A 25,277-nucleotide genomic window follows, 5' to 3' on the forward strand; every position below is an offset into this window, starting at 1 on the left:
GAAGAAAATAAATCAAAGAATTTGTGATATCCTTTGAAATAAAAGCAGATCTAATCAAAATGCACCACCATCTGTGTCGGAGAGAATGCGCAGGCTAATTTAAATCATATTATTCAGTCAGTGCATTTAATAAAGGGGTTGGCACCCTTCTTTCTATCGCCATTGACCGGACTGGGGAACAGCCCCCTTTTATTAAGGATTTTTTTAACTCCAGATGTGCTCTATTACCAGTGTTTGAAAGAAGCCTGGGCGACCTAAAAATGCATACTGCCCAGAACCCGTGTAAAGTCTTATAGGGCATAAGCTCCAGTATGGAAAATCCTAAATAATGTTGCCACCATCCACCTTCGTATGCACCTTGATGAGCTAAAACTCCCCAATATTTTGCCAGACTTGCGGGGTATTGGACCACAGAATAGTTGCGATACATTTTTAAATGTAGGCAGAAGTATCTGGTGTGTCTTTTTTTTAAATGTATATACGCAAACGTATAGCTCAACGAGCTGAAGCAAACGTCTCGCTTTGAATAATCTTCTCGATGTTTGTGTTCAGCAACCAAAGCAGCGCCAATTCCTCTAGTGCTGGATCTTTCATTTTTACAGTTTACAGAACTGAATGTAAGATTTCTTTCTGGAATTAGTATGTACATTTCCTGTGTTTTTTAAATTTTTTATCTGATTCTGAGGAGCATTTTGCAATAAACTGTTTTTTTTTTCCCGGTGTGTCCCTGATTAGCAGACCGGTAATTTTGGGGCTGCGCACTGGCAAAATAGTAAAGCTGGAAAAGGCATGCACTAAAGCATGCACTAAAGTTCCTGCGTTGCCAAGTCTGCAGCCGCTGATGACTCTATGGTTAGAGAGCTGAGTGGAGAAGCGGCATGGAGAACAGTAGTGAAGCCTGTACAATGGTGCCGCGCCCAGTAGGAGCCACTGACATCCAGTGGAATGGGCGCACTCCAGAAAGGCTGCTCCTAGTTGCTGATCACTGGCTTCTGCAGCTCCTTCAGTCGACAGGTGTCTATAGTCACATGCACTGAGGGGTTTGGGAAGGAGAGCAAGGTAGTGGCGTGGGCGTGAATTGGGTGAAGGCCATGATGGTGACAGCAGCATGTGGAGGCCAGTAAACCAGCACTGCCAACAGCCACTGTAGCTCTGATCAGGAGTCGGCAGGTCCAAAAGTTACCCTCTGAATGAACCTTAGTGAGGTTTTCTCTCAATGACCCAACAGTATTTCAGGGGCAGGGTGCGTGCCTGGTGCTGGTTTCATCATAGGAGATTGGCTGATTGGCTGCCAGCACTCGGCGCTGCTGCAGCATCATGTTTTCCAACTGCCTGTGTTTATCGTGTGGAGAACAAAACTCTCCAAGTGGGGTTTGAGTGAGGGCAAATAGAACCTTCCCCCTCTGTGATTCTACTTGCAAAGGGGAGTGGGTGAGCATCTTTTTATGAGCATTGTAAAAGCTTAACATACACATATATATATATTCACGAAGAAAATAAAAGTTAAAGTAACGTTATAGTTAGATGTATTTGTCAGTGACAAAATTAACGTTTTGAAACTAAAAGAAAAATTCAGAAATTCACCAGTTATTGTTGACATCGCTAACTATAACTTGTGCCCCGTCATGCTCTGCTTATGGCCTCACATATTACATCACTCATGACAAGTTCTTTGACATCATTTATGATTTCATTAATGACATCATTGATGACATTATCCAAGCTCCTTTTGTACACATAGCTCTATAAATGGGTATAGCATTAGATCTCTGACTGTGAGTCCAAATAGCTCAGAAGAATATGAGGCCTCATTAATGCCAGCACAGAAACGACTTCCTTAGGTGTAGAAAGCATGGGTATGTGCCACATTGACCTTATACCATACACTTCACGGGTAGCATAGTTCACATTAACAATCAACCACAGATAAATGGGAACCCCTCATTGCATATGGTGTTTAATATGTATACAACTGTTCAGAGAAAGCTCAGTTCCTAAAAATACTGAACGGCTGTCCCAAAAGGAATGCCCTACTATGGACAGGCTTTATCTGTATCAAATCCCTGACAGTCACCAAAACTACATTGAGAAATTAAGTTGATATGAGTAGAAAAGCACGTTTTTAGTAAGTGTCATTGAGGTTTATCAAACAGGGCCAAAGTTATTAGCAACACAAAAAACGCTTTCCCTATGAAACAGGTGACCAGATAAAACTACCTCGTGGCAACCGTCAAAAATGTAAACAGTATTGACTGCATGGGGTAAGCTTACCCTTTACCAGACTGTTTGCAGGCGGTGAAACTCTCATTAGAAATACACTACAGAGTATTAAAACGTATTAACTAAGAACAGTGTACACTCTATGCAACACTTGGCAAAAAAGACACTATTCACTTAAAATAGGCAAACGCTTGAAGGTGCTAAAGATTATACTAAATGCAGCCTTCATACTGTGGTTTACAGATAGCCCATGATCTGTAGCAAAACAAGCACATGTACATAGCTTGATACCTGGTGGACACAGTCTTCTATGTTAAATATACATTTTCATGGTTAGACTATTCTATAAACTCAAGGCTGCTAACAATACTTAGTATGTGATATATAGAATATTTGCCCTGCTGGAATCTTTTATTACAGTACCAATAAAAACGTGTATGGAACATAAGGAGCACAAATCGTCAACTGTTACCTACACATAAAGTTACTGTTCAATGCAAAGAATTATAACATGTTCAATACCTCTACACACCTATGAGGCATTAGAAGCACATGCATTTTGTAAACAGTTACACCCAAAAGCTGGTCACAGGCTATACAAGATTAGATAGAAAAGTAATATGGCATTTATCCGCCACTATGTAAACTATAAAACAAGCTAGCACCATCGTAAATTATGTCATAGAACAGGCCATGAGTGGTAATAATCAGTGCACGGCTGCGGCACAAGTATAGCTATCTATGCTATAACGCTACTTTAACCTTTGTGTTTTTTAGGTTTAGATTTATTTTATTGATTTCAAAGATAAATAAATCCACATATAAAGCCATCAAATGCTGTGGCCATCAATATAGAATCCTGCGGCAGGGATATTGCTGTGGCAAAATATACAGTAACACATGCAAAGAAACAACCCCCCCCCACCCTCCTCCAGAAACAAATGGGTAATCGTACGGGTGCGTTTCGTGTTCTACCAAGAGGTGACGCAGACAGAAGAGTTCCTATTGTGAAGCATGGGCGCTCGAGTCTGTTTGTGGGAGTGGGTCCGCTAGCTGCAAGATTCTCAAATATTTGGGGCTGGTGAGTTCTGTGAAGTCAGAGGTTAACAGTGTGAGGAAAGGTTCCCACAGATCATGAAAGGAGGCTCCTGCGCGAGCAAGGGGTAGCGAAATTCTCTCCATTCCTAATATAACCCATAGCCTATGGAGCCATCCCAACCGAGTAGGGACAGTCGGGGTACCCCAGTGGGAGAGTATATTTTGCAAGGCCGCCCCCAAGACTAATGCCTGCCCCTCTGGGACTTGAAGGGGAAGGTGAACCTTTGTTTTTTTGGGGGAATTTCTACGTTTTTATTTTTCCATTAAACAAAAACAGATCTTTTTTCGCACCTAATTATAATGCTACTTTAACCATTGGTTTTTCAGTGAATTTCCATTTATTTTTTTATTTTTAACATAAAGTAATATTTTATTACCATATGTAGGGATTCACCATATGGCTTTAAGTTTTTAAAGGGAAGGGATGCCCATGTGGCCACCCTCCCTGAGCCTAATTAAGCCCATTAGGCCCTGGGAACCTCTGGCTTTATGTTTATGTTTTTTAAAGTGGATGGGGGGTCTTATTGGGCCTGGGCACTCCGAGCCTTATTGGGCTGCTGGGTACTCTATTCCCCAGGATATTTTTTTTAATTTAAGGGGAGGGAGGACGTGTGGTCCCACCTCCCCAAGACCTATTAGGCTGTGGGAATCTCATCCCCTTGGACCATACCTATAAGTTAAAATGGGCGGGGAACCATGCACCCCCTCTCCGCGCCTCTTTTGGCCCTACGGATCCCTTCCCCCTGGGCTTTTATTTTATTAAAGGGAAAAGGGGGTTGCCATATATATAAGTTAAAATGGGAGGGGGGCTTCGCAGCTTCCTCCCCGAGCCTCTTTTGGCCCAGGGGACCCCATCACCCAGGGCCGTTTAACTTTCTAAATTAAAGGAGAGGGGGCCATGTCATCCCCGGGACCCTGAACACTTATGGTAGGAGCCCTGGTGGACACCCAGGGCACCCAACTATTAGTCGCTGGAGACCGCGGAGGAAACCCAAGGCCACCGGTGCCTCAACCGGCTCCCATTATGCAGCAGGAGCCAGCATTGCTCCCACCTGGAGGAAGCTGCTCCTAATGCTGCTCGCTCTGGGCAGGAGCAATATTTTGATCTGTTTCTCTGCCACTACAGTGCAGGCAGGAAAAACAGATCAAACGTCTGCTCCCAGTGGATGGAGGCATTTCTAAATCTCCTGATGTTTGCTCCTGCATGGTGCAAAATTAAAAAACGCTCCCGCCAAGTGAGAGTAAACACTCCTCATTTTCAATAATTTACCTAGGGGATTGGGTCCCCAGGGACTCTAGAGGCTTGGGGAGGGGGCCACGCATCCTCCTCCCCTTTATAAAGAAAATCAGCCACGGGTGGATGGAGGCTCAGTGAGGGGGGGGGGCTGCGTGGTCCTCCTCCCATTTTTTATGATTTCGGCCCTGAGGGTAGGCTCCCCGGGGCCTATAGCTTATAAATGTGGGCCAGCTGCCCTATTTTTTTTTAATTTACCTTTATCCTGTGAGAGTCTGGCAGGACCGCCAGTTTTTTTTGCAGATTTTGTTTCTTCCTTTTTGGAGCCAGAGGAGTCTCTCTAACTCCCCGCCCACCCCATGAAGCCTCAGGGGTTAAGGTATCCCTACCCTGTCCCCTTATATTATCATTATTTTTTAACTTCAGGACAGGGGACTAATTCCAGAATCCTGTAATGGTAGCCAGCAGCATTTATCTCATGTTGCTGGCAGCTTGTCGGAGCTCTCTCTCCCACGGTAACCTGATGACCCATGGTAAATACAGCTGGGTAAATCAGAATGCTCTAATTTTAAATTAGCACTTCCAATCGTCCAGATATACAATTATTTTTCAACCATAATTTCTCAAAAACTACTGAATGGATTTACACCAAATCATAAAAAGCACAATCTGCGAACCAAGATCTAGCTTCCTGACAAATTTGGTGCAATTCTGTTTAGCAGTTTTTGCTGTAGCCGTACCTAAAGAAATCTATGGAAAATTCGTGGAGATTTTGCGTAAACTTTCTATGCACAAACTAGTCTAAAAGTAGCACGTTTTTAGTAAGTGTCATTGAGGTTTATCAAACAGGGCCAAAGTTATTAGCAACACAAAAAACGCTTTCCCTATGAAACAGGTGACCAGATAAAACTACCGTGTGGCAACCGTCAAAAATGGCTAGCTATAAATATCTATATATCTATGTGTTTTTGTTCTGTATGTATATCTATATCTCAATCTATATGTTCACTGAAAAAAGCAAACTTTAAAGTGACTTAATAGGTGAAAATTTCAGTGACAATGTAGCGTTTTAAACAAAAAAACACCTGTTATAGCTATATCTAGTAAGCATCACTTGTGCCATAAAGTAACTCATGCCTCATGGACTCACCATCCTGGGTGAAACAGAAGCTGGCATTGCTTCTGCCCGACAGGAGCAGCTGTTTAAGCATGCTCCTGCCAGGCGTGAGCAATCTGTGTTTCTGTGCCCGCAAGAGCACGGGCAGGGAAACAAATGACTGCTCCCACCTGACTTGAACGTTTTTGCAGAAGGGGCAGACTAGTGTTCCCTGCCTGTGCTCCTGTGGGCAGTGAAACAGTGTTCCAGGGATGGTCTTTCTGGGACACAAAGAGAGCCGTCACCAGAGAGGGGGTTCTGGGGGCCTTAGTGGCTCATGGAGGGGGTGGCACCCCCTCCCTTTTAAAAATAAATAAATATTGGAGCCTGTAAAGGGTTGGGAGGAGGACGCACACCCACCTCCCCTTTAAAATGAATACAGCCCTGCGGGATTGGGTCCCCATTGCCTGCAAAGGCTCAGAGAGGGGGGTCCACACTTGCCCCTCTCCCCTTGAAAATCCTTACAGCACCAGGGAATGGGGTCCCCAGGGCCTGCATTATATTTTTACCCCAGTGGGTGGAGGACTCTTTGATGCTCGGGGGTGAGAGCCTTGTGACCCTTTCCCTTTCTTTTACATGGGAAATCCCGGGGTATGGGGTGCCTGGGGCCAAAATTTGCCATGGGAGGGGGGAACCCATGCATGCCCTACTGCCCAAATAATAATTTAAATTGACCCCCGGGACCTTGCCCACCATGCAGGTCACTTAAAAGTAAACAATACGGCGGCCACCATTTTATTTTTGTGTGTGTGTGTGATCTCGCTGTACAGAAAAACATAGGTTTTTTTGTCCCCCCCACAAGGTCTGGGGGCAGGGTATTCCTACCCTGGCCCATTATATCTTTTTTGTTGTTTTTTTTTTTAATACACTTTCAGGACAGGGGACTAAGTCCCCGAGTCCTCTTCTGACTGCAGCAACATTTTTGTTTATGTTGCGGCCAGCCAGTCTGAGCGCTCGCTCCTGCTGGAGCCTCATTCTAGTGTGAGCCTCACTCCAGCAGGACTGAGATTGCGCAAGGGGAAAAAAGGTTGCTCGTCCAAGTAGAATGCTTTATTTTTTAAGTTGAGCTCACCAGTCCAGATATACAAATATTTTTTTACCTTAATTACTCCCAAACTACTGAACGCATTTAAACCAAATCACAAAAGCATGCTTTCTGGACCAAGACCTACGTTCCTGACACATCTGGTGTGATTCTGTTCAGCCGTTTGGACTTCATTAGGGTTTTCAAATAAAAGTCTAAGGAAAATACATAGGGAAATTTGATTTTTAGACCGCCTTTTTTTACAATCCCTCACTTCACAGATCATCCCAAAACGTTTCAGGAAGCAGCTGAGAAGCATGAACATTTTTGGGAAAATTTCAGGAAGATGTGTCAAACAGCGCCAAAGTTATTAGCAAACAAAAAATGCTCTTCCTATAGAAACGCATACCTTACTATAACTTCCCAGTGACAACCGCCACTGGGTATTTTATATATATAAATTTAAATATATGGGACTCAACTTCGTTAATGCTGTTGCATCTGATCCTTAGGTTAGTCTCCCATAAAATCGCTTCCTCTTGCTCTACAGTATGGTAGAGATCGTGAGAGTGTCGAGGCTGGGGAGTGGTTTAGATGCTTTTATTGTAATATGGATAAGTAGGTCTGTGGACCACATGTCGTCTGAAGTTTTAGTCATCTGTCAGATTGCCCAGGGCTCTTCTTTGTCTCTGTTACTTTTGAGTTTCTTTTTTTATAAATGCACAGATGATACTCAAGTGATATCTAGGCTGACTAGTAGTCCGGAACAAAACCTGCTGGTTAAAACATTTGTATTTGCGGGGTTGGATCCTGGTTGACTTCGTACCTGCTGAATTGAACTGCCCCCAAAACTTTCTTATGATGACACTTGTTGGTGTAACACAGCAGCTGTAGGGTAATGCAATCTAAATTTCTCTGCAGAATGTGTCCATTTGTGTAGGAATCTCACCTTGGCATGTCGTTTCTCAAATTGATTACTGCCTTGTATTACTGAAATTAACATCCCAAATGCTGCAAGTTCTGCAATTTTTTACCACAATGGCTGATATGGTGAAAAGTAAGTGTGAACAGGAGGGGTGTGCGAATCACCAAAGTTGTGAGAATTGAAACTTAATACATGTTCTTTATCTTCTCCGTCTTTGAGAAGGTGCAAAATTTGGGACAAGAAGTCATCTTCAGTAGTCCCCAGAGGCAATTGGAAAATGTTCCCACGTCTGATATTTGCTCCTAAGGGGAGTGGTGGACTGGTGCAATTTGGCAACACACTCTTGGAGCCGCACTCGCCATGCCCCCTACCCCACCACTGTGTCCCCATGGCTCCTGATCCCCCTCACAGCATATATGATGTTTTCAATCATAGGATGACCTGCGCTTCACAGGCAGGACATCCAGGAACTGTAAAACAACCTAGTTTGAGCAGTGAGCGGGTAAACTTCAGCACAGACTAGTTTCCTGAGTTCATACAGCTTCCTTGGCAAAGATTTTCTCTTCGGCCATCTGAAGTGAACACGTTACCCCACACTTCAAAACCTATTGTGTTTGGGAGTCCAAGGACTGACTGGTTGTACGACTTTGACTATTCGTACTAAGATAGGTATGGTCAAACCCAACAGCCAGAATTCTCAGTTTGGTGATGGACATCCTATTCAACGTGTGAGTTCAATGGATGCAAAATTGCTAACTGGTGTAGTGTGCAATTCTCTCCTTGCCACTTGTGAGATGTTGGGAAACAAAAAAATGTTTTCGCTTCTCATTCATCTCATGTCTTTGTTTCGTTTGTACGCACTCAGGTGCTCATTATGGGTTTGTTGAATACCCTGTAAGAAACCCAATGATGAGAAATTGCAAAGTTGAATTTTCTTCCTCTTTCTGTTGTATTCTCTGCTTCATGAAACTGACCTCTGTGCAGTTTTTGCACTTGGTGCACAGTTTAGTTCCACCAAGATGAAGTGTTTCCAAAGTGATGGAAGCACTTTGTTTGTGTTGTTTTTAAAGTGTCGCCTATAGAAGTGGTAGGCAGTGCGCAGAGGCTGACATTGCAGAAAGATATTTTTTAAGATAAATAAAGCATCTTTTTGCCCAGGTTCGGTTTCTCAAATCTCTGGGGGCAACAATTCCACACATTTTGCCACCTTAATTGTCTTCAAATCACATCACCGTTTCCTCGGATGCCTCGCTTTGGATTTAGGTGATTGTCTCCTGACAGAGTCCTGACTCTGGTCTTTTGAGCGTGACTAAGCAGTTTGATTGCCTGACCGGGCAGAAGTTTTTCAATCTGACGGTTTACTTCTGCTCAGACTGTTCATTACTCTGGTCCCTAACCCGTGACATGGGATTGGAGAACTATTTAACACCAGATATGGCAGCGCCGAGAAACAGAAGGTCGTGTCTGACGCTTAAACGAATTGTGCCGAATATGGTCAAGTCAATTAGGTTTGTAAGGCACCTGTCCCTGCACAGGTGAATGGTTGAGGAGGCGCCGGGAATCTATGGTTACACAGTCACAATAACTCATTAAAATATGCATCTGTAATATGTACCACCCCCCTTGGCAGTCTCAAATGGAACTTGTAAACTAGAATGCACAGTTTAATTATGAGCCTGCCACCACGAAACGGGTGCATTTTGCATCCCTGTCTTTGTCAGATGTGCCTTTTAAAGTCCATCCAAGCTGTGCCTATGCATTGTTCAATTCTCCTATGCCCGGGTGTCTTGGATTTGGTTGTTACTGTGTTTGTCCTCGGCTGCAGTTGGGGGTCACTCTGAATGAATAGATAGGTGAGCACATCCATGCCGTGTGCATCAGGCACTCCCTGTTACAGAAGGTATTGAGGTCACTCACTCTCTTTGGGGTGCTGCAGGGACCAGATGGCTCTAGACTATTGTTGCTGTTCATATTGAATGAATGCATGAATTAAGGATGGATTCTATACGTCTAATGTGAGCCTGGCCCATCTGTTACAAAGGATACGAAGGTCACACGCCAAGTAATGGCAACGCAGGGATCACAGACAATCCTAAAAAGTATTTATAAAACCTGGTAACATTTAGGGAAAATAGGTTCAGAATTAGAAAGTTACACGCAATTTAATAAGTGGAATTACAAAGAAACTGCAAAATGCAAAAACACAGCACAGTGACACCTGTACAGGGACAACCAGAATTTGACAGAAGAAAGTCAAACTGGCCAGTACATGAAGTCCAAGTGTGCAACGGAAAACGAAATGCGAATTTAATGGAAAGAACGTGGATGTGTGCTAGAGACACTGCGCAGCAACTGCAAGTGGGGGGCTCCTTCTTCAAACAACATCCCTGATGACGTAAAGTCTTGGTGGAGGGCCAGGACTCGTAAAATAAAACAGAGTTTCTGCAAAAACAGACGAGAAGCAAAATACGGGGAGAAAAAAACACCAGGGCAACAAAGATGCCATTCTTCACAGCATCGTAGCAGCTGATGGGTTTACATAACTGGTATCGTTTTACACATAATTCCAGTACCCCCGGGTCAGATTTGTGTCCTGTCATTTTTTCCTGGTATGGTTTTGTTACAATATTTCATATCTTTTAAGTGATTTGCAAATTGGAGTAAGTTGCAAAATGAAATGAATACTTAGATGCGTATTACAGAAGAGGGAAAAGGCAGCAATACTTTAGATATGCAAACAAATATATATATTTTTTAATAAACGTGCACGTGAGCAGTAGGGTTCGTGAAGTCCCCGGGAATGTGACTGTACATCAGTACATTTCTCTGGGTAGGTTTGTCCCTGTATTGAAGAAGAGACGCTTCAAATGCTCAGATTCGTTATGTGGATATTGAGGGTTGTGCAAGTTTTAGTTTTTTTTCTGTGCTTCATTGTACGATCTCTTTCACACCAGAGTGTGTTGTAATCCATGGACACACATTACCAGGAGGTTACTTGTATGTGAACAGTGTGTAGCAGTTGCTGTTTACTCTGTTTCAGTTTGTTTCTGTGTTGTTGGGTGTGATTGTCCTTCATGTGCACTCGTGGATTTTGCCCGATTGTGGTAGTTAGCTGTATTTTTTGTGTTGCATTGTGTCACTTTCTTTTCAAGATGGCTTGCTAGCAATGGAAACTACCTGGATGTTGGAATGTGGTTCCAGTGAGTAGCAGTTGGTTTTTGTGTATTCTGTTCCGGGCTGGACTGGGAACTAAGGGCCAGATGTACAAAGTATTTTTGCATGCGCAAACGGGTTTGCGACCCGTTTGCGCATGCAAAAATACCTATGGGCCATGTACAAAACCTTAATAGTGAGTCGCAATTTACTTGCGACTTGCTAATTAGGATTTGCAACTCACTATTAGGAAGGGGCGTTTCAAGGGCATCCCTTCCTAATAGCAAGTCTGAGCCCTATGTATGACTATTCTGCAACCGCAATTACGGTCGCAAAACAGTTGCCATTTACCACCTACTTCAAGTAGGTGGTAAAGCATTCTCAAACGGGAACCTTTGGGAATGAATGGGAAAATAATTTTTAGGGGAAGGCAGGGGTCCCAGGGACCACTGCTTGCCCTTAAAAAATGAAACTAAAACTTTTTATTAAAAAAAAAAAAAAGCATCCCGTTTTCCTTTAAGGAAAATGGGCGGCATTTAAAAAAAACTGCTTTATTTAAAAGCAGTCCCAGACATGGAGGTCTGCTGAGCCCAGCAGGCCACCATCCCTGGGAGGGCCAGCCATTCCCAATGGGGTCGCAAATTGCGAATGGCTCATTAATATTCATGTGCCTTGCATTTTACGACCCCATTGGGAATCGCTAACAGTGTTTCTGACACTGTTGGACATTTGCTTTTGCGACTCACAAATTGCGAGTTGCAATTGTTCGCAATGTGCGAGTCGCAAAAGCAAATGGTCGTACATCTAGCCCGAAAACCTTTCGAGTTTTGCAGCTCAGAAAAAACAGTCTCCAATGGCTACAGCCCCCTGAGGAAATGCCTTATGGAATAAATGGCCAGTCGGGCACTGGTTCTATTGTGTGTCTGCTTCATTATAACAAGTCATCATAAAAGCTCTGATTACCTGCCCTTTGAGGAAGTTTGTGGCTTTGTAGTTGGAAATCTGCCTAACAAAAGCAGCCCATAATCCTGATCCTTGCCTGGTCAGTTTCCCTTTCATATACTTTCACTGAAGTATGGGCGTGAGGCTTGCAGCACATTTGTCCTGTTGGGTGAGTGGTTTTATACGGGTTTAAAAGCAGGCACACGTTGGGCAAGCATAACCTATTATATTAATATGGCTTGTTGATAAACCTGATCAATGACGTTCACTGGAAGATGCTGTTGCACTTGAAACCATGTATCTAACACTGTAATGTATAGGTGCTCCCCTCATGTTCCAGATTATTTAATTAATTCTGTCATGCAGGTTTTTGTTACTCCTGAAAACTGTTTCTGATCCTCTTAAGAGGGATCCAAAGTGCAACACCCCTGCCCAGTTCCAAATACTACTGCCTTGTTTTTTTTTGTATTCTCACATTTAGAAGTCGATTGCGATGTCAATAGCAAAGACTCTGAATGGCATTCGATTCGTCCCAATCTGATTCGGAATCCACCTTTCCGGCGAACTCTGACACATTTCTCAGCAACTGATTACGATGGCTGCAAAGCGTTTGTCCTGTCCGACTCAGTTCCGAATGACATTGGGAGTAACCGAGTTGTTCGGAGTCGAATAGTAGTTGTTTTATGACCGCATTTCCTGCCACAGGGTGCAAGGTTTTCTCCAACCACCCATTTTGATACTGGGAGCCAGTCACTCTTGTTCTGGACACAGGCTCCCATTGAAGTCAATGCAAGTTCGACCGAAGGATGTCCGGAAGCATCGTAATCGTTCAGTAGGACTAGCAGAACCCGATTCAGTCGGAAACGATTCCGTAACCGATTCGGTTGGAAGAGTTTCCAGATGACATCGTAATCGGCCCCATAGTAAAGCACAGCCAATTTATCCAAGCAGAACAAACAGTCACACGTCAAGTGGAAATATGAACACATTTTTATTAATAGCTCCACGAAAATTCAGTAGGTTGTCAAGTGGAAGCATTTGGATAACAATTCGTTCAATTCCTTCCCATGTTGGAGTCAGTACTGCATGCACTGCTTACTTTGAGCCAGTCATTGCCGGTGGAGGACACCGGCACTCATTTTTGGGGACCGGCACTTCTTACTCCTTATCAGACATTTCCAAGTGCAAGAGAGAGAAAAACATGTTTACGCTTAAAAAGGAGGAAGAGAAAGAAAAAACGCTACTAAGGGAGAAAGCAGGAACCTGCAAGAGTGAGATAAACGGACGGGGAGTGTCCGGGAGTGCATTAAAGAGGCCTTCAGGACTATGCAGTCTTTCTCATCAGTAATCTGGCAATCAATAGCTCCTGGCGCAGACACCTGAGCAGCACTTTGGAAACCGGCACTCTATAATTCACAAATTAAGCACTGATGCATGCTTGAATATATGGGTTCTCACTACTTTGCACCAAAGAAGTAGGTGCACTAAGCGATGTGCTTAAATGAGCTGCTTGGCTTTAAGTGCATATTTTCACATGAAAAACAGTGTTTCTTTCACTCTTAAAGGAAGACAGTAGTCAGTTCTACTCTTTGTTGATTTGCCGAATGAGCAAAGTGTCAAAGAAAAAAGGTGTTCACTGTTTTTCTGTAATAGAAATATGAATGTTGAGACAGTAGTGACCTCTTTTTTCACTGATAAAGATTCGTTTAAGCTCACTAGAAAGTGTCAAGCTGTGTGCATCCTTGTGAGGCGGCCTTGTACTTTAATCCCTTCCTTTGCAACGGCACTTCGGCGTGTTCATTTTATTTTTGTTCGTATTTTAGCTCTTTCAGGAGTGTGTCAGCTTATCCTAATAGAATATGATGATAGGTCTGGCTGTGCTTCGGAAGAGAAGGCTGTGCAGCCAGTGTGGCGGGAGGTATAATATCGACCCTCATGTGTTTGTGTCAGCCACCCCTTATGTCGATCGATCTTTCTGTCTGTCTGTCTTATGCGACTGCACAGAGAGTAACTGGCTTTTTGTTACTTTTAGTGAGAGTTGGGGGGGCCATGACCCGAAAGAGGTGGAGGTTCAAGTGGGTCACAATGCCCACTCACTGCATCAACATTCGGAATGAATAGTATATGATCTGCACATTAGTGTATATGGTTTGCATTGGTATGTGTAGTGTGCATTTCTTTTAACCCCTTCGCCGTGGCACGAATTTTGCCGCGGTGCTTGGGGGGTTTGGGGGCAGCGCGGCGCCGCCATGCTCGTGACGGAACCACTCCGTCATGAGCCACGGGCGCGCTGTGCTCACGACGGAGTTGTTCCGTCACGACTCCGCCCACTCGAGCTAATCGCCCGCACAGGCGGGGAATCAGCGCCGTGTGGGCGGAGCGGCCGCCAACGGCCGCAGCATGACGGAACCACTCCGTCATGAGCACACGGCGCCCGTGGCTCATGACGGAGTGGTTCCGTCATGAGCAGGGAAGGGGTTAAAGAAAAAACTAAAGGACTAAAGGAGATAGATATGTAAGTGCAACGAGGTCAAATCCCAGTGAGGAGGTCTTGTGAGGATTAGCACCGTTCTTTCCCTGTGTGAATCCATTGTAACATGCAGCCTCTGAGGAAGTGAAGCATGTTGTCTCCATGCCAGTTTCGCTGTACTTTGGGAACTGTGGTAATAACATTGAATTCCACCTTTGCACTGTAGTAGTAAATATTTGCATGTTACTTTATTAGTACAGTTGCTTTAAACAAAATGCATCAGTGGCCCACTTTTATTTTCACTATCAGGGCATAATTGTATATCTTACGTGGCACATATAGGCTGCATTCAGAATGCCAGGTTGTGCGCTGAGACATCGTTCATCAAGTCTAAGTTTAATTGGTGATGGTCCATACATATTACAGCCTCTACGTCACTGAGGCCAAATGCACCTCCACATTACGCCAGTGCAAATACTGTATCGCACGCTGTAGGAAATATCTCCGGATACAACAAGCAAAATCTAGTATGAGCTGGTATTGGCAATAAATATGGTTGTTTTTTAAGTGACAAAAACCTGAGGTTGCTTCATAGCAGTTTTTTTCATTAACTCATTATTGTTATCTTACATAATTAACAGTTAGCAATCTGAAACCTTCGAGAGCGTGCCAGTTGGCCTCAATATTTCCAATTTGCCCACAAAATGTCACCTCCTCCTCCCACCATTTTACTCGTTTGTCTGCCACGTGGCAGCAGACTGGTCCTCAGTGACCGGGAGCTGGTGGCGTTTGTTTATCGATGCTCTGGGCAGCAAAGCCATTCTGCATAGAGGGCTCAGCAAGATGATTCTGCGACCTCTATGATCGTCCAGATGGACACCGAAAACCAGTGTCGAGTAATTGCTAATCACATATTCACCATAGAGGGGACAATTCATAAATCCTTTTGGGGAGGTATTAGTCTGACACTTCATTAATCCATGAGTTACTCATGCATGATGTATGTGCTGCCCTGCTGAACCTGCCTACTTGGGGAGGAAACCTTGGACTGCTGCTGTCTTCTGGGTACCAATTCAGGTTTGGGGGAATCTGACTTTTGACCCATTGTTATACATAATATACATAGAGAGGTCTTCGGCTCTGCCAAGAGGAGTATTTCTCTCTCACATCATTCTGTTGGGTGTGTGAGGTATCGTTCCACTGTGTGAGGTATCAGTACTTGCACTGTGAAGCGCGAGGGTCTAGTTATTCTCCCAAAGGTACACTAAAGCATCTTGCACTAACTCATAGATGTATTGTATACAAAAACAAATAATTCTAAGGTTTTTTCACTGCTGCAAGATTTTTATGTTTTAGTCAGGACTCAAAATGCAATCCAGTTCTTTTGGCTCTGCCAGTGCTTAGTTAAAAGAAGCTGGCACCACTGCTCCCTGTGCTTTACCTGTCCTGTTGTGAGGCCGCAGCCCATGATATGTTGGTATTTGTGAGAGAAGGTTGGGCTGAGGCAGGTCATGTTGCCCTTGTAGTTTGTGTGAGAATCTTGTGCTGCTGCTGGCCACATGGAACATCAATCCGCCTCTGTTATTTAAGTTAAAATTCCGCCACAAAAGCCCAAGCTTTTTGGGGTTAGCTGAGAGGCCGCTTTATCACCATCCTCATATCTCCCAACCAGTCATAATAAAACTTGCATATGCACATGTATGTGTGTGTACATACCCATACAGGTCAACCCTCTCCACCTTTTTGTCTAAGTGGAATTCCCTTTTTTTTCCATCCACCTCAGCATACAGCTCTTAGCCCAGTTTTGCTATTGGGTCTCTTTAGTGTGAGTGAATGCATTGAGAAGGTGCACATCTTAAAATTGGTTCACTTAAGTATCAGCGCTAGTAGGTCAATTGATGCTTTTATTTTAGCTTTCATATTATATATTTTATTTACTTTGTGATGGGTCATTTTTATGTAGTTGTTTGCTAACATATGCACCTATCATTCACATACCAGCGTCTTTGTCTCTATGGGAGCCTGTGTTACAGCAGTAAACCGGCCATAACACATGCTCCCATTGAGAAATGGGAGATTGAATTAATCCCTGCACCCCGTGGCAGGCACCTGAGGGTGCCTGATACAAGGTGCAGGGATTAACAAGGGGGCACCTAGTGCAGTCTCCGCCCCCAAACCGGAGGCCACAAACACGCTTTCCGACAGGCTTTCCATGTCAGAAAGCCCGGCATGGGAAGCCTGCCGGAAACCATGCATCTTAATCCGGACAGCATAATACTCCATCCATATGGTTTATGGGCCGGTTCCGACTGCCGGGTGGGTTCCTAGAGTCGGACGCCAGCTGGAATGACCGGCCAGTTTCAATTCCGACTGGCTGTATTGTAATCAGCCGATCGGAATTGAAACCGAGGATGTCGGTCGTAAAGCCTCCGACCAAAGGTCGGAGGCTTTACGACTGACATCATAATAGGCCCCTTATAATGTTTACTGCATATATTTGCAAAACAAATACAAATAAATCACAGGCTTATTGCCTTTGCCAATGCTTGCTTACAAATTGCTTGAATCATACTAGGCAAGACGCTTATTAAGAGGTCTACTGAGTTTTAATTTGTTTTTGGGTTCCACTGATTACTGTATAACCTACTGATCCACCTGTAAGCATGGGTCTGCAGTCTGTGCAGCTTCATATCCTGGCACCGGCCAAGTATTTTAACTGTGTTTTGAAACCCTGTTAGGAATTCAGGAAGAATGTTTGTTTGCTCTAATTGGAAGGCTTCCAAAGTAAGTGACTTCTACACGATGATTAAACAAAGAGGAATTCTCTGTAAGCTGGTTTAATTTTCAGACATTTTTGATTATGTTTTAAGAACTTTTGAACGTAAACATGTGAAATCCTATGTGATTTCCCAAATTGTTACAGTACCTGTATGCACAGTTTGGTATATCTTATTGTCATCTAATGTACGTGTAATAAAACATATATTACATCACAAATTGAAAGTGATGAAAGAAATTCTTTCTGCCCCTGACCTAGTGGGTTATGGTAGATTCCTAGGGCTAGATTTACTAAGTTCTCATGCAGCGCAGTGCAGGAGCCGTAAATGCCGCTCTGCGTGAGAAGGAGAGAGCAGGAGAGCGCCAAATTTACTGAAATAAGGTGATCTACTCCCCTCTCCCTAGCGCCGTCGCTGAAATCAGCAGCCGTGCGCCATGCAGACACCTTTGCGTCATGGTGCAACGGTTTTCTACTGGAAGATTACCCTTCCAGTACAAAATACCATGCATAGATTGACTTCAACCCTTTTCCGACTTTGTATGTGTGCTTTAAAGTGCAGCACACATACAGTCGGAAAAGGAAGGAGAAATGAAAGCGTTTCTCCTTTTGTGCGCCTACTTTAAAAGGACGCCGTTTTCTGATGCTAAACCCTGTCTACTTTCTTTAGTTAATTGGGTTTAGCGTCAGAAACTGTGGGTGGTTGCATGGGCACGCCCATGCTCCGGCCCCTTGACGCTAAGTAATGCAAGGCAGGGCTATGCACTGCTTTAGATTACTTTCATGTTATTTCCAGGGCGAAACAAGTTTAGCGCTGGATAGTAAATCCCCAAAAAGATTTTGCACCGTTTTGCATCACTTTTGTGACTCAAACACAGCGTAACATCTCCGCAAATCTCCCCTCTAGTATTCTGAAGGGGTAATGGCTCAGTGGGTTACTGCTCTTGTTGTTATTATGCATAACCTTAAGGAGACACATTTGGATCCTGGTTGGCTGAGTCTTTCATCCTTTTAAGATGAAAAGCATATAGCGTTGTGTGAAACAATACTATACATTAGTACAAAGGTGCAGCTTATTTTGTGGAGTATTCTTTACAAAAGGCTTCCATTATACATAAATATGTGCCTGATATTGGGTCCTACAGATGCCTTCCCTGTTGCATCCCCTATAACAGAAAACAGTTTGTGTCCCAGAAAACAGGTTGTGTCCCTTAGTGCACATGGGATCTCATTGACCACCTCTCATTAGTGAACGACAGTCAGGCTTTCCCCCGTCACAGGCCCAGCCTAGCAGTAATGTTCCTCCATTTACTGAGTATTGGACAAAATATTGGATCAGAAATATCGAGTTGCAGAAATATCGGGGAAAACCTATCGTGATGCAAAAATATCATGATGCAGGAATATCACTGTTATGAATATCGATTCAATAATATTGTTGTTTTAATATTGTTTTCAACAATATAGTTGTAAAATATCATGTTTTAATTATCTTTGTGTGTTAGATCATATATGAATTAATTTTATGAATGATTGTATAATTGTTAATCATATTTTTAATATAGTTTGTAGTTTTAAGTGATTTATAAGTTTTAATTTAATTGCTAATAGTAATTTATATTGCTGTAGCGGGTTGCCAGGTTAATAGGGTGGAACATTAATTATAATTATTTAATAATTGATGATTAATTTATTATTAATTTAATTGAATAATAAGTATGTAAATTGTGTAATAAATATGTGTTGAGGTATATATTTGGTGCAGGCTGCTAGGTTTGTATGGGTACAGGGTGGGAAGTTAATTTAAGTAATGATTAACAATTTATTATGAATTTAATTGTGTAAGTTGTGTAATAATTGCATTTTTAATGATATATATGAGATACAGGCTGCTGGGTTTGTAGGAGTATAGGATGGGAAGTTAATAAGTTATGATTAATTAACAATTAATTATTGATTTATTTTAAATTATTTAATTGATTAATAAATATGAAAATTGTGTAATAATTATAATTTTTAAGTTATATATTAGGTGCGGGCTGTTGACTTAGAGGATATGGTGAGAAGGATTTGGCCTAACGGCTAGGTCGCTCGACCTCCGACCTGGGGTACTGGGTTTGAGTCTCGGTAATGACGCTGAACATCCTGTGATTCTGGGCAAATCACTTAATCTCCGCGTGCCTAACAAAGAATGAATGTGTTTCCTAATGTAACGTAACTGGTGCTATGTGAAGCTCTCTGATACCTGATTGGATTCGGGTCAAGTTTGTGCTATTTAAAACTCTGGAAAAAAAAAAAAAGTTAAATAGTAATTAACAATATTAATTGACAATTATGTAAATTGTGTAATAATTGTATTTTTTACATTATCTATTAGTTGTGGGCTGCTGTGTTTGTAGGGGATTAGGGTGGGAAGATAATTGTAAGTAATTAATTAAATTATTAATTAATATTTAATTGAATACTTATTAGGTTAATTGTGCTACATTTATTTATTTTACTTATATTTTATGTGGGCTGGTAAGTTTGTGGGGTTATAGTGTGGTAAGTTAATTAAGTAGATAAAAAGTCAAATTTTTAATTGATAATTTGTTTACTAATCATGTTAATTGTTTAATGTATTTTTATATTATATATATTTTTTGGGGTTAGACAATAAAGTTCATATTAAGAGTTTTATATTTGTTATAAATACGTAGGGTTATATTTCATATATGTTAAGTCTTTGAAGTGTAGTACTTTCCCTACTGCTGCACAGACTGGAGTGGAATTAGTAATTGTTACCCCTCCGAAGTCCAACACTTTTCCTACTGTTGCACAGACTGAAGTGGAAATAGTAATTTTTACCTCTCCGTAATCCAACTCTTTCCCTACTGTCACACACACAAGAGTGGAAATGGTAAATGTTGCCCCTCCAGACTGGAGTCCGAATAATAATTTTTACCTCTCCAAAGTCCAACACTTTTCCTACTGTTGCACACACTGGAGTGGGAATAATAAATGTTACCCCTACGGAGTCCTACGCTTTTCCCTATTGTTGCACAGACTGGATTGGGAATAGTATTCAATTCAATTCAATTCAATTCCACTTTAATCGATTACTTAAAATCATAAAAGCACAGAACAACATTTACATTCATAAACCCATACAGAATACAAAATACAATAAATAACACTATTGAATTCATCATACAACCAGTCATAAAAATTAATTCATTGCTCACATAGCTAAAGTGCATAAACAGGGATGATCACATGAAGAATAATAGGCGATAAAAACATACCATGTCTAGTCAAACAACAAAGATCTTGTGAGTCTGATTCTACCCCTCAACCTAACTGCAGCCACCAGAAAAGACGCTACACAAAAAAATTCCCAAGTATTGGATAACAATTGCAAATAAAGTAGGGCGGGTTTGGCCTGAGAAAAGCCCTTCTGTCTAAGTAAGGGAACCAGGAACTTCTTCCGAATCATAGCATAGTGTTTACAAAATACAAAGTGTAAAGTATCTTGAATAGAGTAGTTATCACAGGAGCATAGTACAGCATCCTCAGGTTTAGACCAAGACGGGTAGTCCCCCAAAGTAAAATGTATTAAGTTGAATCGGAATCTTGTCAGGAGCCAACGATGAAATGGTTTAGTGACTGTTTGCAAATAGGGTTCTAATGACAAAGTAGTTTTTATTAAGCAGTGAGCCCTTACTGAAGGTTTTTGTATTTCATTCCCTTCCCTTTCTATCATCATCAGTTTTATAAAGTTGATTTTTACCCATTTCAGATCAACCTTCCTAATGTTTTCCGGGTGATCATATAGCTCCTGACGTCCCAATTTGATAAACATATATTTGACGTAAACCAACCACTTGATATTACTAACTCTATCCAATTTAACACAGTCCCCTAGTATCTCTTGGTTGAGAGTTAAATCTGGATTAAGCCACACTCTGAGCCAGCAAAGTAACGGCGCCAAGCTCAGAGTGTCAGATAGAAATCCCAATCCTTGTTCCTGATGTAGTGAAAAATTAGGGGTAGATTGTGGTAATGAGAGCAGTTTTCGCAAAAAGCTATTTTCCACAACCTGTAGATCTAATTGGGGTTTATAACCCCAAATCGCGGAACCATATCCTGCTATGGCCAGACACTTAGAGGTGTATATTTTAATAATCGCCTCCATTGGTCTAGCCCCCAAACGTTTAACAAAGCCCAGAACAGCAGAAGTTGATCTGATTACTGCGTTCTTTTTTAACTTTTGTTGTGGGACCCAAGTGCTCCTTTCATCAAAAACTACCCCCAAATAAGTAAAAGAGGGGACCGAAGACACTATACCCCCATTACAGTAAAAAGTTCTTGGTTTTGTAGCTCTACGGCCTGTTGACAGAACATGCGATTTACCAATATTTACAATTAGGTCCAGGGACAGCATAAATTCGCCAAAAGAATCTAATAGACGCTGCAGACCTACCGCCGTCCTGGCCAATAAAACAGCGTCATCCGCGTATAGGAGAACTGGGATTAAAGTGTCTCCTACAAGCGGAATATCCAAACTTGCTTTAACCAGAGTTTTGTCCAAAGCATTAATGTATAGAGTAAAAAGCAGGGGTGCCATAATGCACCCCTGTCGGACCCCTCTCCTAGATTTAAAGGGTTTAGAGCATCTACCATCCTGGGACAACCTAATCGAGGCAGTGAGATCACGATGGAGATCCACCAGAAAATAGACCAAAGACGAATCCAGACCCATTTCTAGTAGAATAGACCACAGCTTTGACCTGTTAACCAGGTCAAAAGCTGAGGTCAGGTCCATAAATGCTAAGTTCAGCGTACCCTCCTTAGCCATAGTATATTTTCCTATGAGCATAAAAAGGTTCAAGCATTGATCCATAGTGCCTCGACCTTTGCGGAATCCATATTGTAAGTTACTTATAATTTTATTATCATCAGCCCAATCTGTAATCTTGCTTAAAATAACTTTGCCTAATACTTTAACGACCGAATCGATCAAGGAAATTGGCCTGTAGCACCTTGGATCACTCCGTTGGCCCTTTTTAAAGACCGGAATAATTGTTGAATGACTCCAAGATGGTGGAGGCCCAATCAAAGCCACGGCATTAAAAACATTGACCAAAATCTTTACCCAAAAACTGGGATTATGCTTATAAATGTCCGCTGGGACATGATCTGGGCCTGGCGCTTTATTGCTAGATGTGTCATTTATGGCTTTTTCTATATCCTTGATGGCAAAAACAAGAGGAGGTAAACCTTGCTGCGAAAAATTATTAAGCAGCAGCTCACAGGGATCATTAGATCCGTAGATCCCTTCAAAATGGTTCAACCATTGAGCTTCCGTAACATTATTTTCCTGGCAGCTGTTATCCAGACGTGTAAAGAGAGGAGTATTTACGATGGACCAGAACTTGGCGCTATCTTTTAATACATTGACCGATAGCAGAGCATCCCAGGTGACTGCTTTAATTTCCGATTTTCGCTTTTGAATCGCCAATTTATATAATTTCCTACAACTCGCTATCGAAGGCCTATCTAGCGGGGAGGTTTTCAAAGCTAGAATTAAGGCACGATGTGCTTGCGAGCAATTTTTATCAAACCATTTTTCTTTCGGTTCCACATATCCCTTAGATTTAGTAGATTTGGTAGACAGATCTATAGCAATCTGCGAACAGATACCCACAAAGGCTTCCAATATGGTAGCCTCCGAGTTTAAGGGATCATTACATAATGTTATGAATAGTAAATTTAACTGCTCTGAAGTCAGCTTTTCCTACTGTTGGAAGGACTGGAGTGGGAATAGTAACTTTTACTGCTCCAGAGTCCAATTCTTTCCCTAATGTTGCACATACTAGAGTAGTAAGAGTAAATTTATCCCCCCTCAAAGTCCAACACTTTCCCTACTGTTGCACAGACTAAGGCGGGAATAGTACATTTTACCCCCCGAAGTTCTATGCTTCCCCTACTGTTGCAGAGACTTGAGTGGGAATAGTAAATGTAATCACTCTGAAGTCCAACTCTTTCCCAACTTTTGCACAGACTTGAGTGGGAATAGTAAATGTAATCACTCTGAAGTCCAAGTCTTTCCCTACTGTTGCACAGACTGGAGTGAGAATAGTAAATTCTACCCCTCTGGAATCCAATGCTTTCCCTACTGTTGCACACAGAGGAGTGATTATGGTAAATGTAATCCCTTCGAAGTCCAACACTTTCCCTACTGTTGCACAGATTGGAGTAGGTATAGTATCTCTATTATTCCCAGACTTACATTTGTTTTTTTAATATTGTTAAACTATATGTAATATTATTTGTTTAATGTTATATTATATGTGTGTGTATTTATATTTTATTTTGTGTAACATTTATAAATATTTAATTTGATTTGTTAATTATTTTGTTTTATGTGTATATATAAATATGGATAGATTCATATACGTATATATATATATATATATATATATATATATATACACACACACACATTACCTACTGGCAGTCGCCAGTAGGTAGTTATAGTTAGGACCTATTTTCCATAGGAAATTGGCAACATTCTATTTGGAATAACGGTGGCGCCGATTGACGAATCTTCGCGAAATTTTCCAAATTTTTGGCCAGCTACGGTCCGCTCCTATCCTGAAAATTTCACGGTGATTAGTCAAGCAGGGGCCGAGAAAAAAAATATATATTTATACACATGTATATATGCATTTTATAGTAGTAAATAAAAAACACCTAAAATGTAATATAATATAAAATATATTTTTTATACTAGTGTTTTATTATATATCTACATATAAATATACAGATACATTTATATTTGTCTCAATGTTTATATAAGTACAAATGTATATATAGTATTAAATGTTACTTACCTTTATTTAATTTAGATTATATTAATGTTGTACATTAAAATATTTAGGATTTATTATTTTAAACTATGTGTGTGTGTGTATATATATCAAAAAACAATATTTTGTATGTCATATATTAGTGTGAAATTATATATTTTTGAAAATAATGTTGTACTTCTCTTTATAACTATAGGGAAACTATATTTTTGTAATCGATATTTTTGGCACAATATTTCTGTGTCACAATATTGTTGTGATCAAAATTATGTCAGAGATCCCACTTCATTGATGGAAACTTGTCCTCCCAAACCCCCTCGACTCTTGCTCGACTAAGGAAGCAGTCACGGATTAGCTCAAAGAAGTTTGGATGAAGGTTGAAACTAGATACACTACAACATAAGTATTACAGTAACAATGAAAACAAAATGTGCAGCCAGGGGTCTTTTTTTGCATCGAAAGAGCAACAACCTGTCTGTATATAAATATTTGTGCAGTAAGAAGTAACTAAACAGTGGACTAATATGGATTGAGTAAAGATCATGAAATCACACAAGAAAATACATTTGCAATTCTTGGCGTCCATGTTGCATGTAATATATACTGTCCATTCACACCAACGTATTTAGAACCATGTGCTACTTGTAGTACAATTGAGAATGCTCAGAATATCGATAATGTAGCAAAAATGGTAACTTCTAAAACATTGCAAACTTGTGAGAGTTCCAGTGGCATCATCTTGATGGCCGCATGTCCCTTCTGGGGAGGACTGATCTCAGTACTGATGGGAGAAAGACGGCAGGCTAATTCTCAGTGGAAGTTGTGGTATGAGCCCCAAGCTCAAGGTCACCTTCTCTGGTCATGAGGGGCCTCTCTTAGTTTCCTAGACCAGACTATCAAGCAAGTCATCCAGGAGCAGGAGCTCTACTCCACATGGCTTTTCCTCGGACCCAAGTTGTGGCTGGGGGACACTTCTTCTGGCACTGAGCTGTTGATGGGCTATTGATGGGTCTAGATATTGGCAAAGGGTCCCAGAGAGGAGGGAGATAGTCACAAAGTGAACAGTGGCTCAGGGAGGAAATGTACTCTTCAGGGAGCACCCCCACTCTGCTCACCTGCACTCTACCTTATAGGCACTCTGTGTCTTATTGCTCCTTATGCTCACTAAAGGATTCCACAATTAAATAAAAACTTGGGGATTTGGCTGCTCCTGTGGTTTTCTTTGGCCAAAGAGCATTCTACTCACATTCTTGCACTTCTTGTTCATACTAAAAAGATGTTTCCGGTCATCTAAAGGCAGCCCTAACAACAGGTGTACCAAAGATAAAGATAATCAGTCTTTCGTGCAGGCTTGCACTGATGCTCATGATCAGTATGGCCAAGGCAACCTATATAGTATTTGTGAACTTTTACATTCATAAAAGATAA

General features: G+C 41.7%; 1 protein-coding gene across 3 annotated transcripts in view; it reads left to right on the plus strand.

The window, feature by feature from the left end:
- Positions 1-25,277, plus strand: part of MPPED2 (metallophosphoesterase domain containing 2) — a 590,399-nt gene that overhangs the window by 42,484 nt on the left and 522,638 nt on the right. The window lies entirely within an intron of this gene.

The sequence above is a fragment of the Triturus cristatus genome, chromosome 3_2, assembly GCF_964204655.1.
Source record: "Triturus cristatus chromosome 3_2, aTriCri1.1, whole genome shotgun sequence".
Lineage (NCBI taxonomy): Eukaryota > Metazoa > Chordata > Amphibia > Caudata > Salamandridae > Triturus > Triturus cristatus.